The following is a 15,156-nucleotide window of genomic DNA, read 5'->3' as shown; positions in this document are numbered from 1 at the left end:
CCAACTCGACTGTTTCAACAGCTGATACACTGCTTTATTCCCGGATGCTGAAAGCGAGCTTAGTTAACCTGTGCACAGATGAGTGGTGTCCATGAGGATTCAGTTTGACTTTTGCAGAAACAAGGCTATAGCACACAAATTTACAGGTGCTCTAATGGGCTTCTAATGGAATCAGCGAGCATATGAAAAATTGCTTCATTGCACTGACCTGTTTCGCGTATGCACTAATATAATTTGCTTCACAGTTAAATGGCCCTGCACACAGTCACAAAGACATAACAATATAATGGCAGTTACTGTGCAGATATCAATGATTATATCACCTGTCATAAACCATTAAACAGTGACGGATGCTTGACCTATTACTTCACAGGTTTGATTTCAATCATTACTGCCTGTTATGAAGCACAAGCACATGCACACGCACAGCACACGCACATGCACACGCACACGCATACGCACACACAAACACACACACACACACTGTCATCTGGACTAACAGCTGATAGATTACAGTGTTTGTTGTACTACAATCACTATTGTTTACCTAAGAATTTTGTCTATGGATTTTTAGCCAAGAGGCATAACGTGTATTTGGGTGTCAGCGAGCATGTCTGTGAGCACCAAGCGTGCATGTATATTGGTTTCTTGTTAGTGTGATGTGCATGTGTTGCCTGCTGACACATCATGTGTCTCACTGGAAGTGGTTGTCTGCTTGTTTTTTTTATTATTCAGCAGTTCAACTACAGCCCCATCTGCTTTCTGTCTGCACACTTGTGATACAAACAACTTTACCATTTTACCATTTTTCTGATTCTCCATCAACATCCCAAAGACCAGACTTCCATGGGTTTTCTAACATTGTTGCTCACACAATTAACGCAACCTTTTTAACTTGTGTCTCCATTGCTTCTGTCTTCATAATCTATTACGTTCGATTGAGTATACTATCGATACTACTGAATGCGTACTGTATCTGTCATATCATTTCAGTGTATATAACAGAGTGACTGGCTGACTGTGGTGCAATAATAGTTGCACCTTGCAGCTTCAACACACAGGTCAGCTTGTCCTTACAGGTTTAAGGTATTCTCAGGTCTGGTCAGGCATATCGAATATTAATCACAGCACACCCATTGTCCAGATGTTTACTGTGCTGATCAGCTGGATGCTGTGTGAAGTGTAAAGGTGTGGGGATGCCGATGGCTGGAGCTCCCAACATCATAAATGGACTGAATGCAAATAGACAAAGCTGGAGCCCAGACTTAGCTGCATTGCAGTTCTTGGAGGAAAGATTATATTGGGTGATTGCCCTTAGCCGTATACAACATGCATACTCTGTATGAAAATTCAAACATGTCTACAGCACACATGTCAGCATATACAGAGAGGAGAGCTTGAACACACAGTATTGGGATTTGTACAAGTACTCTCTGTCTAGCAGTTCAGTGTTCAAAACCTGGCTCTCTGTTGCGGCCACATTAAGCTAAATAAAGCTAAACTCAACTCATTCACCACCCACCACTCCCTGCCCCTCTTTCTCTCTCTCTCTCTCTCTCTGCTACCGCTGCTGCTCTGTGTTGCAATCTCTGTGTACAGTAAGCACCGCTGTTGAAAAGAGTACAATCAATACATACCAGATTCAGGGGGGGTGGGGTGGGGGTGCAGGGCAAATTTCTGCTGCAGAGCTCCTGCAGAGTCTACCAGGGGATTGACAGTATGTCAGAGACACACTGCACGCTGGGAGACATTGAATTTTAATCTCTCTAACAGGACATGTGTGCTGTATATAGTTTATGTTTCACTGCTCATTTGGAAATTATTTTCACATATATATATATACTCTCATGGGAGAAGGTCTAGTCAGATGATCCACTTTTGTTGGAATTCAAAAGGCAGCTACAGCAGGGGGGACCACAAGGTCAAGGGCAAGCAGAATATACAATCACTTATGCAATGTGTCAGTCCCTTTTTCAAAGAGAAAGGGAATTTCAGATGATCTAGCTGGACTGATGCCAACGCAGAGGCTTTTGAATTTGTAATGTGTTTAGCTGTTTGTGACAACACTTTAGGCTATTAGCAGAATTGATGAACAAATTGGTGATAATTAGTGTCAGGGGAGTTATATCAGTTCTCTGTTTCTGTCACTTCCAATCTATCTTTTACCCCACCCACCCACCCAACCCATTTCACATAACACGCACCCACAGCACGTGGCTGACATTCAGACCATCATATGACCGACTAACAGCTCTGCATTTCAAAAAACAACCGAGGCATCCGTCTTCCTGCTTGCACATTCTTGAGCTGAAGCATCCCAGGTCTGAATAAAACATGAGTAGGAAAATCAGAGCAAAAATAGCAATACTATATCCAGGGCCCTTACTGGAAGCTACTGCTGCATACAAGTTCAATCAACCATCAGTGTCACAAGGCCAGAAAACCTGCCAACCTCTATAGCAAGATGGTTAAAGAGAACGGTACAGGTGTCTTTCAAGAGAGCAGGGAGCTGCATCCTCCAAGAATCTCCCTTTCTCTCTCTTTCTTTTCCTCTCTCCATAAATCTCTCTCTCTTTCTCTCTCGCTTTCTTTGCCAAACTTAGAAGTGTGGGTAAGACTCCTGGGCTCGGATATGCTTTCTACATGCCAGCTGAGAAATAACGCCTTTTTCAGAAAAGCCTCCCAATCTGAAGAAAGCAGCATTACAACGTGCATATGGGTCTCATTTATAGTTAAGTGTGGCAGCACATTGGGGCACAGAAGGGTAAAGATACCATTGCAATCTGAAAGGCAGCATTGCCAAGGATCAATTATGCTGGAGTAGAGAGCTCGGCCTGTTACCCGTTTTACTGATTTTAAAGCAACATGCAATGAATGCTGTTGGGTACTAGGGAGTAAAAGAGTGGGCTAGCACATGGGGTAGTTGTAGACCTAATATATACAATGACAACAAAATGTATTCTCAGCAAGATAATGTCAGGCAGGTGGGGGACTAACGATAGGCATCCATTATGTGGATATGATGAATGTCTACAGAATGGCATTTGTTACTGGTGTCACCAATGCAGCTCCCATAGTCCTCTTGAGGACAATTCTGCTGAGTAAGAGACTTTACAGTGTCAGAGTCCCTTCAACACTGCTGCAAACCTGGGACTCAATTCAATCAAAGCTGCAATGCACCACTCAGCGGTCCTCCAAAAACTTAGTTCTAATGATAAATGCACGGATACATTTTGGATCTTGCACTCCAAAAACAGACCAATATGCATATTATTATGCCATATTTTAGCTACACCACTCAACGTTTGTAAATCCTCCGGCAATGAGTCATTTTTAAATATTCTAGAAATATAAACCACAAATTCACTATATTCTGTTTTGGAAAAGCATTGCCATTCTGTATTTTTAGAATATAAAGAAAGATACAGTTATCATGTTGTAACCATCTCTCCCTTTCAGTTATGCTATCAATCATTGTAGAGTGAATATTATTATTTCTATGTAAAACCCTTATTTTGGAGGGCAGCTCTTCAAATTCAAATGTATGCTCTACACAGAACATTAGGGTAAATTATGTCTGCAATTGTCATACAGTTATGTAAGTCTGTTGAAAAAAGCCTACAGGATAAATGACTGGCTCTGAAGAGGTAGAATAATTATGTGAAATTTAACCTAGGGGTAATTTTGCTCTTATCCTACAGCAAATCTTATAGATCCAATGTATATGTGATCCTGTGGTCGCATCACATAATAACTGCAGGGGTAACATGTTTTTGAATACTTAATATTATTTAAAGGCCCTATGTGTAGGTTTTGAATTTTGGTTATCTTGTGTAATGAAAGTGCTATGAATGCAGTGTATTTACTGACCCGACAGGACCCTGTATAATTCCTGTCCGACCTGAACCACAGCAGCAGTTTTGGGCCAGAGCCCTATTAAAAACCTAAATTTCCACATTTCTTAAAAATCCAGAAGATGACGGTCACACACAGTGGCACACAATCCATACATTAGGCTATTCATGACATGGCATTTAAAAATAAATAAATAAATAAATAAAGACAAACCCTACAATTAAGTCACCAGTCATTGCACAAAACAAACTAGGAAAACTCTTTAATGTGACATGTTATACAATGATGAGGTACCTGTGCCTGAGACCAGGAGATATTCGTCTTAATTCCGGCAGAGGCATGAGAGGCCAGAGGGGACCTAAGCTCTTTAGTTGACAGTCCACTCCATACTGTGGTTTTCATCAAAAGCAAGTGGGACATATGAAGGTTTCAGTCAGAGAAAAATCTCAGTGTCTCTGCAGACAGAGACAGCGAGAATGTCCCAGGGGAGTGGTGCAGTCTGCCTTAGTGTTGCAGGGCCCCATGATGATTGCTTTCATTTTGTAGGATTTGTTCTGTTTCAGTTTTCACTGGCTTTGCTATCAAGTGCAGCAGTGTGATCGAGCATATAACCAAACCTATTAGCTCAAAACATGTTTTTTTTTTGTACAGCACATTCTGTCCACTGCCCTTTCAAAAGACTCAAAATAATAGTGTTCCCCTTTCCCTTATTGCTTTTTACTTCATTAAACAGGACTAACACAATCCTCCTTGCCCCTCCCCCCCAAAAAACAGCTGTCTGTCACTCTTTATCACCTTGCCTGCAACACTTAATTGGCAGGCAAAACGGAAAATCCCAAACTGAGTAATCCTCAGAGAGGGCTCAGCATAGAATAAATGAAAGGGACACAGACAAAAAAAAAAGAGTTGAGGATTGACAATACAGTTCTAATGAAAGTTTTGGCATTAGTTGCATCTTTATCCTCTCAAAAAAAGAAAAGATTACAGTCAAACATAACTTTCAAAATCAAAATATTTTGTAGTACAAAAGTCGTTTTCAATATGACAGCTGGACATGCTTTAATAGAGAGCGTTACATGTCATGTGATGTGGCCTGTGAAAGAAGTGTTAAGAATGAATCAGCTCATACTGTAGGTACTGCACCCACACTACAGTTTGCTGCACAGTCCCTGGAGCACCACTGCTCTCTGCTGGAGCAATGCATTATCTGTAGCTACTGCACAACATGCATATACTGTATACAGGGTGTCCCAAACAAATGTATACACACTTTATATAATTGTTAAGTAGGTGTTTATTAAAATGTATTTAATTATTAAAATATAATTTATAAACATCATTTTATTGTCTTGTCACCGCCTGTTCTCAAACGGACGTCCGAAGCAATGGAATCGCACACGTCACAAAACATTTCCCTTGGTATTTGCGTGCATTCATGTTCAATGGCTTCTCTCAATTCAGATTGAAACTGTTGCAGGTCTCATAGCATAGGCTTTGTCTTTGTGTATTACTGTATATGTAAATATGTATATATATATGACAATTATTTTCTCAATTAACCAGCAGATAGTTTGGTGTATATATATATATATATATATATATATATATGTTTATCAGCTGCTTAGCTGTGTATACATTTTGTACACACACTAGTGCTGAAACTATTTATTGGATAATCAATTAAGTGATCAACAGAAATCACTAATGATTTTGAGAAGTTGATTGACCAGTTAAGTAATTTACCGAGCAAAACTTACAACGAAAAACACAAGCAATGTCAAGACTCAAGACATTGTCTACAGCTCTTTGCCGGTCATTTTTATATCTGTTATATGATCAAAATGTGTTTCACTTCAATGCTGATGATTTCATTTAACAGATTTGTAAATGTATCAGTAATGCTAAGTATATAAGGCAATAAATTACTCAGAACTTCCATAGGGCTTCAACTAATGATTATTTCCATCAAATATGACAATTATTTTCTCAATTAACCAGCAGATAGTTTGGTTTATACCATACAGTATATGAAGAACAGCAAATCATCATATGTAAGAAACTGGTGCCACAAAATGTATGACATATTTGCTTTGAAAAATTACTTACGATTGAAGATTAATGGATTATCAAAACAGTTAACCGTTGATTTTCTGTTAATTTGTTTCAGCTCCACTCCTGTGTATGCAAAGGCAAGGCTTCTGTGCAATTTTTGAATTCACACCATATCACCCAAATTGTGACTCTGCCTCCCCCTACTCCTGTCACACAGCCTTGAGCTTCTTGTAGCACTCAGAGAAATCGTTGTAGACATAAGCATATATTAAAAAAAGACACTGATTTGACATACAGCAAGGTCATTTTTATGAATTTATTATCAGTGAATTTGCAATTATCAGACACAATGTTGTAGTTTATTCACACATTTGTAGCTTTATTATAAGAGCATGAACACAGTTTTAATAAACAAAACAGCATGAGGTCACAGGCATGCCTTTTCTCTGTGTGCCCTAAGGGGAGCCGGTCTTGTGAATGTTTTGCCACACCTTGGACACTGGAATGGCCGTTCCCTCATGTGTTTTTTCAGATCACACTTCAATCTAAAGGCCTTGCTGCAGACCTCGCACAGGAATGGCCTTAACCTCATATGTTTGGATCTGCGATGAGCTATCAAATGGAATCCCCTCTTGTAACACACGCTGCAGTCCTCGCACTTGAACGGCCTTTCCTCTGTATGTGGAATCATGTGAACCCTGAGCTGAGCTGCACACGGCCAGCCTTTCCCACGTGTCACAGAGGTATGGCGCTTGCCCAGTGTGTTTATACATATGCCAGTCAAGCTCCAGTTTTTTAGAGAATTTCTTGTTGCAGACAGGACATGGGTAAGTACTTGTGTGCCTCATCATATGCACTCTTATGCAGTCTTTTAAATGTACCGTTTCCCACAGTAGGAACAAACATAAGGTGGCTGTTTCCTCTGGCACATAAGCAGATGAGTCAGATATTTGAAGTTTTTTCCACATGTTTCACAGATACGTGGTGTCACAATTGCGCTATGTACTTTCTCATGATACTTAACTACTCCTGGCTTCGGAAAACATTTCTTTCAGGCAGCGCACTGGTACATTATTTTACTTTGCTGATGTCGAATTATTTCGCCCAGCCTCACAAAAGATCTCTTACACAGAGGACAGGGGTATGAACCGCTGACGTTATGCGACTTAGCATAATGTCTTTTCATGTGGATACATTTTGAAAAGTTATTCTCACACATGGTGCACTCAATGCTGCGCGATTTAGTCTGGGAGCCATCTGCATGGTCTTTGGGGGTTGGACTTTTTGCAATTTCCTTTGTTTCAGCACTTGCCTCAGCGCTGCTCCTGGCTGATCGGAAATTACAACCATTGATAATGATGTGGTTCGCGTTTGTCCCGTTTTTTCTCTGAGAAACTCTTGGGGAACATTTGCTCTTGTGCTTCTCTAAATTCTTGAGGTAGGTAAAACCCTGGCCACATTCCTGACATGTCAGAGGCGATTTGGCCTGCGAGTTAGCAGGTGAGTCTGGGATTGTTGGGATTTGAGTTATGCCACTTGAAAACACTGATTCTTTATTTTTATTTGCGTTGCTTGAGGAATTGTGCTTTGAATGCTGGTTTGAACCTCTGCATTCACATTTACCTTTTCTGTGTGTCTTGCCGTCTTCCTCACTGTCAAACTCTTTCCCGCAATAAGAACAAAGGTAAGGACTCTGTTCAGTGTGGCATCTCATGTGTCTCGTCAAGTCAGCAGAACAAGAAAATACTTTCCTGCAGTAGGAGTGTTGTTTGACACGACTGCTTCTTTTACACGTTTGCTCTTGTGAAGATGTTGATTCCTGGGGTACAACATTTAAAGCTTCAGTTTCACATGGGAAAGACTCTTTGGGGTTGTCCACAAGTTTTGTTCTGGAGTGATGAGCTAAGCTTGTGGAACACTGTGGGTCGGTCTTTGCTTGTAGTTTACTACTAACCGCACAAGTCTTCTGGTGTTTGTCAAAATTCTTTTGGTAAGTGAAAACCTTGTCGCAAACATGACAAAAAAGACTGGAGTCACAATTTGACTGCTCAAAGTTTGGAAGACTATTCAGATTTGATTGGTTAAGTGTTGTGGCACTTGCCGATGATGAAAGCTCATCCTCACTTCTCATTGTGTTTGTACAGCAACCACCATGAGGAAATCCTGTGCTTCTTTAGTTTGCTACGGGAACCAAAATCTTGGGCACAAGCAAGACACTTGAAGGTTTTTGAGGATGTTCTACTGCCAGTTTTCAAATCGTGGAACCTTTTTTTGTCCATGTCATCATCATTAGACTCACCTTTATCAAAAGGTTGAAGTATTACTTCAACAGAGGCTCCTTGGTCTTCAGTCGGATCATCAACAAGCTGCTGTCCATTTCTTTCGTTATTCCTGTACCATTCTGGATTTATGTCAACGACTCCCTCTTTATACCTTTTTTGATTCACTGCCAAGTGTGTCTCCTTCGTCATTGTCCACAATTGTTAGGTGATAGGATGGGCTGGAAAGTATACAATCATCAGCGGAGGAAGAAAAAGCTAGAAAAAAAAATACAAACAAAACACAGATTATTTTCAATAATAAACAGAAGAAAATGTGAATAATACGAAAGACAAATTTGAATTGTGTGAAAATACTACCTTGTAGAACTTTGTGGCCATGCTGCTTGTGATGCTGAATAAGTGTATTCAGGGTCTGGGGTTAATTCATGAAGTCTACACACTCCTTAAAGATAGATGGGGAGAGACTGAGCCAAAGGGAAGTCTTGAAATGGAACAGAACAGCTACAATCCATTTCAGATGTTGTTATATTTACACTCCATCCTCGCATTCCAGTAATATTCTCATATACTATTTTGTTAAATCCCTTCATATTGCAAGTCCTTCAAATGACCTTACATCAGTTAATGCTTTCCTACCCTTCCCCAGAATGTCTCTAGGCATCACTCGGAGAAGGGAAAACAAAGTGCAAACTGGCAATTGTAAATTGTTCTTCCTCTTCCCCACAAATATATGCATTACTGTTGATATGATTGCAGAACACGTTAATGAAGGCAGGGAAAATAATATCAACTGGACGGTAAGAAAGACTAATTTTCTTGCAACTCACCAGCACACTGCTGCTTTACTGAATGTTGTTCTTATGAGTAGAGCATATCAGACGAGTATACCGTTTCATTTAACATGCTCTATACAGAATGAATAGGAAGAAACAGCAATATAAGAATTGTATTTGCTCTGTGCTAACTTAGAAACATAATGCTAACAAATATTATAATAGCATTTAACAGGTACAGTTGCATACCAAAAAACAAACAAAAAAAAAACAGTGTGTCCAGCAGCATTGCATAATTATTAAGCCACTTAGTAGCCTATCTTATTCTTAGTGGTGGAGGAAGTATTAATATATTAGACTTGAGTAAAAGCAGCAACACCACAGTGTAAAATACTCTGTTACAAGTAAAATCCCTGCATTCAAAATCTTATTAAAAGGTAAAGTACAAAAGTATAAGCATCAGGTTATAGTTAATATTGCATAGCCACGCCAAACTTCAGGCTAGCTAGAGTACTTAAAGTGAAAGTAATTATTGTGCAGAATGAATATGAATATATTAACGTCGAGTACACATTCAGAACATTAATTTAGCAGCAAACAAATATTTGCAATGTAAAGCTATAGTGGCGTAATGGCGTCCTGGGCAGAGGTGTGTTGTAATCCCTGTTGTTTGTTTTGATAGCCGGTCCGTGCTTGCATGTTACAAAACGTCGATATATGACGTATTCCCGAACGGTCTATGAGCGCATCCCAAACCACTTTTTTCATTGTTTTGAGTACAGCACTAGAGTAAATATGCGTATTCATACCTTTGCACGTAAGCCCATGACTAATTGGACTCTGTCTGTGTAAATGAGCAGTTCGGGTACCGTTGCCAACACTGTGGAAACGAACTCCCCCAGCAGACCATAGTACATCTCAGCTCCCTGCTTCACTATCTCCCACAGATCTGCAGACACAGGCTGCGGAGGGGGGCGATAGGACGTAGAGAGGAAAGAGGGAGGACACCTGAGGAGACAAATGTTAAAACTATAAGGTGACAGACAACTGCTTTTATTACTAGAGTGCAATTGAGACACACGTGTATTGCAGTAGCCTACTAACTTTAACAGTTATTATGCCGTAGGCCTACTAAACATCATTTTCTAACGCTATCATTTTATCTGTTGGGACTGAATTGAGGTAGGGTTTAGCTATGGATATAGTTGTTTGCTAACGTCTGACTGAAATTTGGTCAGCCACGTCCGGTTTTACGTCGTTACGTACGCGCAAGGCAGAGAGGCACGTTTCAGTTATTTTAGTAGCATACTAAATAATGGTATTCTGGCATTTAGAAAGCATAAAACCCCGTGTTGATTCGACACAATGTGATGAAAGAGGCACATACATTTGAATAACTGTCTGTTTAGGATTTGTTTAGAGTGCTATGACATCATTTGTGCCCACATTACCCCAGTAGATGGCGGCATTGCAACACGGGTTCAGAATCAGAAATACTTTAATAATCCCAGGGGGGGGGGTTGTTTTTGTTTCAAACTCCCGCTATAAAAACAACATATTTAACAACAACGATATTATACAGATAACATATTTGTTAAATATTTGGGTTAAGTTGGAAGTAGCCTCATTCAACTGCCAAATGCAACAGCCAAGTATTTGCTATGCTTTTTGCAGAACTCATAGCATGACTGCCATGCAAAATAAGCACAGCTGTAATCCAGGATTATTTTTTAGCCTATCTTTTTCGGCAAAAACTTTTAAAATAATTTTATTGCATGCTGGTTATAACATTATGATTCTATTGGCACTTTCTAATTATAGGGTTAGGGTTAATATATACTGTATATAATTATCACTATTATTTTATAATAAATATTATTGATAATTATTATATATGTATATATATATATATATATATATATTACATGCACACTTTTGTCCAATTTAGCTCTGTGAGCTGTATGTGCCATACTGTACCTTCTTATCTAAATTCAAAAATAGTAGAAATGTGCTTGCACGGTTTCAATTATTTCAAGATTGTGATATTTTTAGTCACAGTGACTGGACGTACGTCTTCGTGCCTTGGCATTTAAAACTTGTTAATTAATCCAGAAAACATAGTCTACTGAGACAGGGCAGGAATTAATCATAACAGAATTGATAAGCCAGCAGTCATCTATTTGAAGTTTTCTGAAATAGTAATCGCAAGCATTAAACCACAATTTCTGACAGTATACTACTATATAACATTTCTGTGGGCTTCAGTGGCTGAGAATTACATTCACAGGGACTAATGTCAAGAATGGGAAATTGTTGACGTGCTCAACTGTTTCTAAAAACAAGTGGATACATTTCTATCTATGTTTGACATTTATCCGTCTCTTGCTCTGGGTCAGTGTTGGATTTATTTTTGAGAATAAATACATCACTGTTTCATTCAGTGATGGGCTAAGCTTGAGGAACACTGTTTCTGAAGTGTTGCAGTCTGTTGCCCTTAATCATGTCACATTACCCTGCAGCCTGTCACAGGGGAAGATTGAGCTTAATGCTAAAGGTGGAGCCAAGACCCGCATTAAAACACAACTGAAGAATAAGTCTCCTTACAGATTACTATTGCATAACTATCATTTCACATTTCGCTAAATCATGTAAGAAAAGTTCAAAAGTTAAGGAAATGCGCTTTTACTATTTTATTAATCCTCTTGTTGTGTCAAGGAAATGTGGTAGTGTGTGAGCGAGCACAATAGATAATAATGCAGAGAGAGAATGACAGATGGGAAGAGACAAAGAGATGCAGGGGGAACAGGAACAGCAGATTTGTAGTGACAGGCTGCTCAGAAGTTATGCGATTGTTTTTCCTCAAATCTGCACCACATCTTTGGTAACCAGTTCGAACCACAATCCAAAATATAATAAAAAAAAAAACAAACAGCATTGTTAACTCTCTTTCTTGAGACATGCAATTCTAATAAGTGAATGAGAAACCATGATTTCGGTGGTGTAGTTGGTTGCAGGTTCGCATCCCGGCCTGGGCCTTTCTGTGTGGAGTTTGCATATTCTCCCAGTGTCTGCGTGGGTTTTCTCCGGGTTCTCCGGTTTCCTCCCACAATCCAAAGACATGCACGTGTTAGGTTAAACGATGACTCTAAAAATTGCCCGTAGGTGTGAATGGTTGTCTGTCTCTGTTCGTCTCTATGTGCCCTGCGATAGACTGGCGTCCTGTCCAGGGTGTACCCCGCCTCACACCCGATGTCAGCTGGGATCGGCTCCAGCACCCCCTGCGACCCTGACCCTGGGATAAGCGGTTGAAGATGAATGAATGAATACAAACGAAAACATTTACTGGACTTCACAGCAACAACACTATGAACATATCCATCAGATGTGAGTGAGAGAGGATTGGCAAATACTTCTTAACAGCTTTGGGTGAGCTTAATCTGTCATTTTAAGTTTATTGTGACATGTGTCAGCTATGTTGCCAACCACATTAAAGTTAGTTCGGAAGACCAACACTGATCTCAGGATTCGATGCTGAATTAGTCACGGTTTCACACAAAAAGATGGAAGCACCTTTGAAAGAAACTTGCTCCAACAAATCTAATCAAATTATTTATTTCTGAGGCAGGAAGAGTGGGGAAGGTTATGGCTGCATGAGAGACAAATTTGATCTGGCCAGGTGTGACTTTAAGTAAATTCAGGATTGTACTTATAAATAGTTAACTATTATGTTCAAGTTAAACAAAGCTTTAAAAATCAGCATAAACCCAAACAGGTCAACACCACCAATTCAAGACCAATTTTCTGAAGGAAATTCAAGTAAAGTTTTTCTATTTTCTGAAAAAAGTGTCACTTCCGGCCTACATAGTTCTTGAGCTGGCCCAACTTCTCTAAGGACTTCTCTAAGGACCAAATTTACACCTCAACAAAAATACTAATACAAAAGTAAATAGAGAACTACCTCTCTGTTGACAGCAGGGGTCGCCACCCGGAGCCAACCAAAGGAAAAGGCATAGATAAATAGAAAAGGTTAGAAAATAAATACAAAGATTGTTGCAATTTTAGACGTATAAGTACAGTAATTGGCAATTATGCAAACTGCAATATAATAAGCCTAATAACATAAATCCAACATCAGTCCTTTGCACCATTTTAACACAAGCATGTATAACTTAGTGAGACATAATGACAGTGGACAATAGGAAAAAACATTTCAAAGTCAAATAAAAATGATCTATCTTTTGAGTAATGTATGATTAAAAGGTAGAGCCAAAAAGTGTTAAGTTGGCTCCTTCACAAACGACATCAAATGACATCTGACTTCAGTCACTTAAATGTCCTATAATATGCTAATTTTCAGGTTCATAGTCATTTTTTTAATTAAGTTATAGGCTATGCGTGTTCCCGTTTCTTCTCTTATGAATTGAGAGAATGTGCTGTAGCACTTGTCAGCACTGCCTGACACAGAAGTTACTTAACCACATTGCTGACAAATGACCCGTCTTGTAGTTTTAATTATTTGATACTCATAAGAGTGATCTAAAAGGAAATTGAGGCTGGAGTGGCCTCGAGCTTAAGAAGATGTAGGCTAGAATAACTCAACATACTTTTGAGGCCAATGCCAGCTTTAAGCCTTGAGCCTTAAGAAAATTTAAAGGTAACATGAGGTCTATAGGCAGAATAAAGTGATGGGGTTCAACTGAGAGAGAAAGGTCATCACTGTCCTTGTTTATGAAACAAACAGTGCAGTAAGTCAGCAACGTGTATTTCTTGTTTGTTTTAAGCATCTTATTCTTTCACTGACAAACACACAAACATATTCAGTCACACTTTCCTGCAGTATTATCTATCTTGCATAGCAAACACTTTCGCTCCTTTATCCGTCAACGTCTTTTTCTTTCTTGCAAAATGTTTTCAGACTCGAAAAAAAAGCTCTTTCTTGCCAGTGTCCTAAACTAACCTAACGCACATGAATATAAGAGAGTGAAACTTTGCACCAAAGAAGAGGCAACTGAGGGCAGCTGCTGCATTGCACCGTGGTGAGAGTAAATCAAGTGCCTCTGTCCCCTTTTTTTAGTGAGGGCTTTGATGTCACTGGAATAAGCTGCAGCTCATTGAAGGAACATCAAAGATGCCCACCCACTCCCCACCCCCTAAGGCCATGACCATTCCCCGCTCTGTAGGAAAACGTGACTGTAAATACTTTTTGGGAGGAGGGGGGGTTGGGTCGGTTATGTTTTCCATGATAAATGCCCCATTAACTTGCCATTTTTGTTATCAATTACCCTCCCAAATGTGCTCAGTAACTTTAGGGATCAATCCAGTTGCTGTTTGTAATTTGTGAAGTAAAGAAAGAATATTTCATGCTTTTAGGCTGAGCTCTTTCATTTGAAGCATTGAGCTTTCTGAGCACTGATTATGGTCCCTTTGCTGTGCTTCTTAATGAATTCTCTGAGCTTTTGTTTGTTATTATGCTCATTTAGAGACATGCATTCACCTCTGTTACCCCTTGTGCTTAAAGCTAAATCTCACATAATCATTTGACCTTTGTAATAATTCCTCCAGTGAGAGGGATGCATGGCTCTTAATTGGTTATCCTTTGATGCCATTTTTATGTAAAATTAATTCATGCATGTGCCATGCAACCGCAACTGTAGTTTGTGATTTCATTTGAACGAGAAACAGCAGATACACAAGGAGACTGCCTGATTCTAACAATAGTTTACTAGAGCTCAGTATGTTGCTTTTTTAAAATCACAGTAGCCTTTCTCATTTTAATCAAGTGACGTATGCACGTGACTGGCATCACTGATGGTAACAAGCATGGTTCAAGTCCTTGTTTTGAGATATAAGATTATCTATTATTTTTGGCAACTCAAAATCCAACCAGAAGATAAATGTGCACACATTGGATGAAGCCAGGTTCAAAATTATTGTTTCAATTTGTTGACATATTTGAGTCAAAGATTTTTTTAAAGACAGAATTTGGATCTCTTTGTATCACTCCATAAATCCCAAAATATCAGCAACAGCCGTAAAAAAGTACACTTTTACCATGTTTTAAGGAATAATATTAATCAGGCTGTGAATGATCTGTGGACAAAGCACTCTGTAAAAAACTTCAGAATATTCTGGAGATAGGAATGAAACTGTAAAGTATGTAACTGCTACTGAAGTAGAGATTTCTGGCTCAGAGT

This window comes from Echiichthys vipera (genome assembly GCF_963691815.1).
Source record: "Echiichthys vipera genome assembly, chromosome: 15".
Lineage (NCBI taxonomy): Eukaryota > Metazoa > Chordata > Actinopteri > Perciformes > Trachinidae > Echiichthys > Echiichthys vipera.
The sequence above is the reverse complement of the archived record's forward strand: the minus strand, read 5'-3'. Positions refer to the sequence as shown.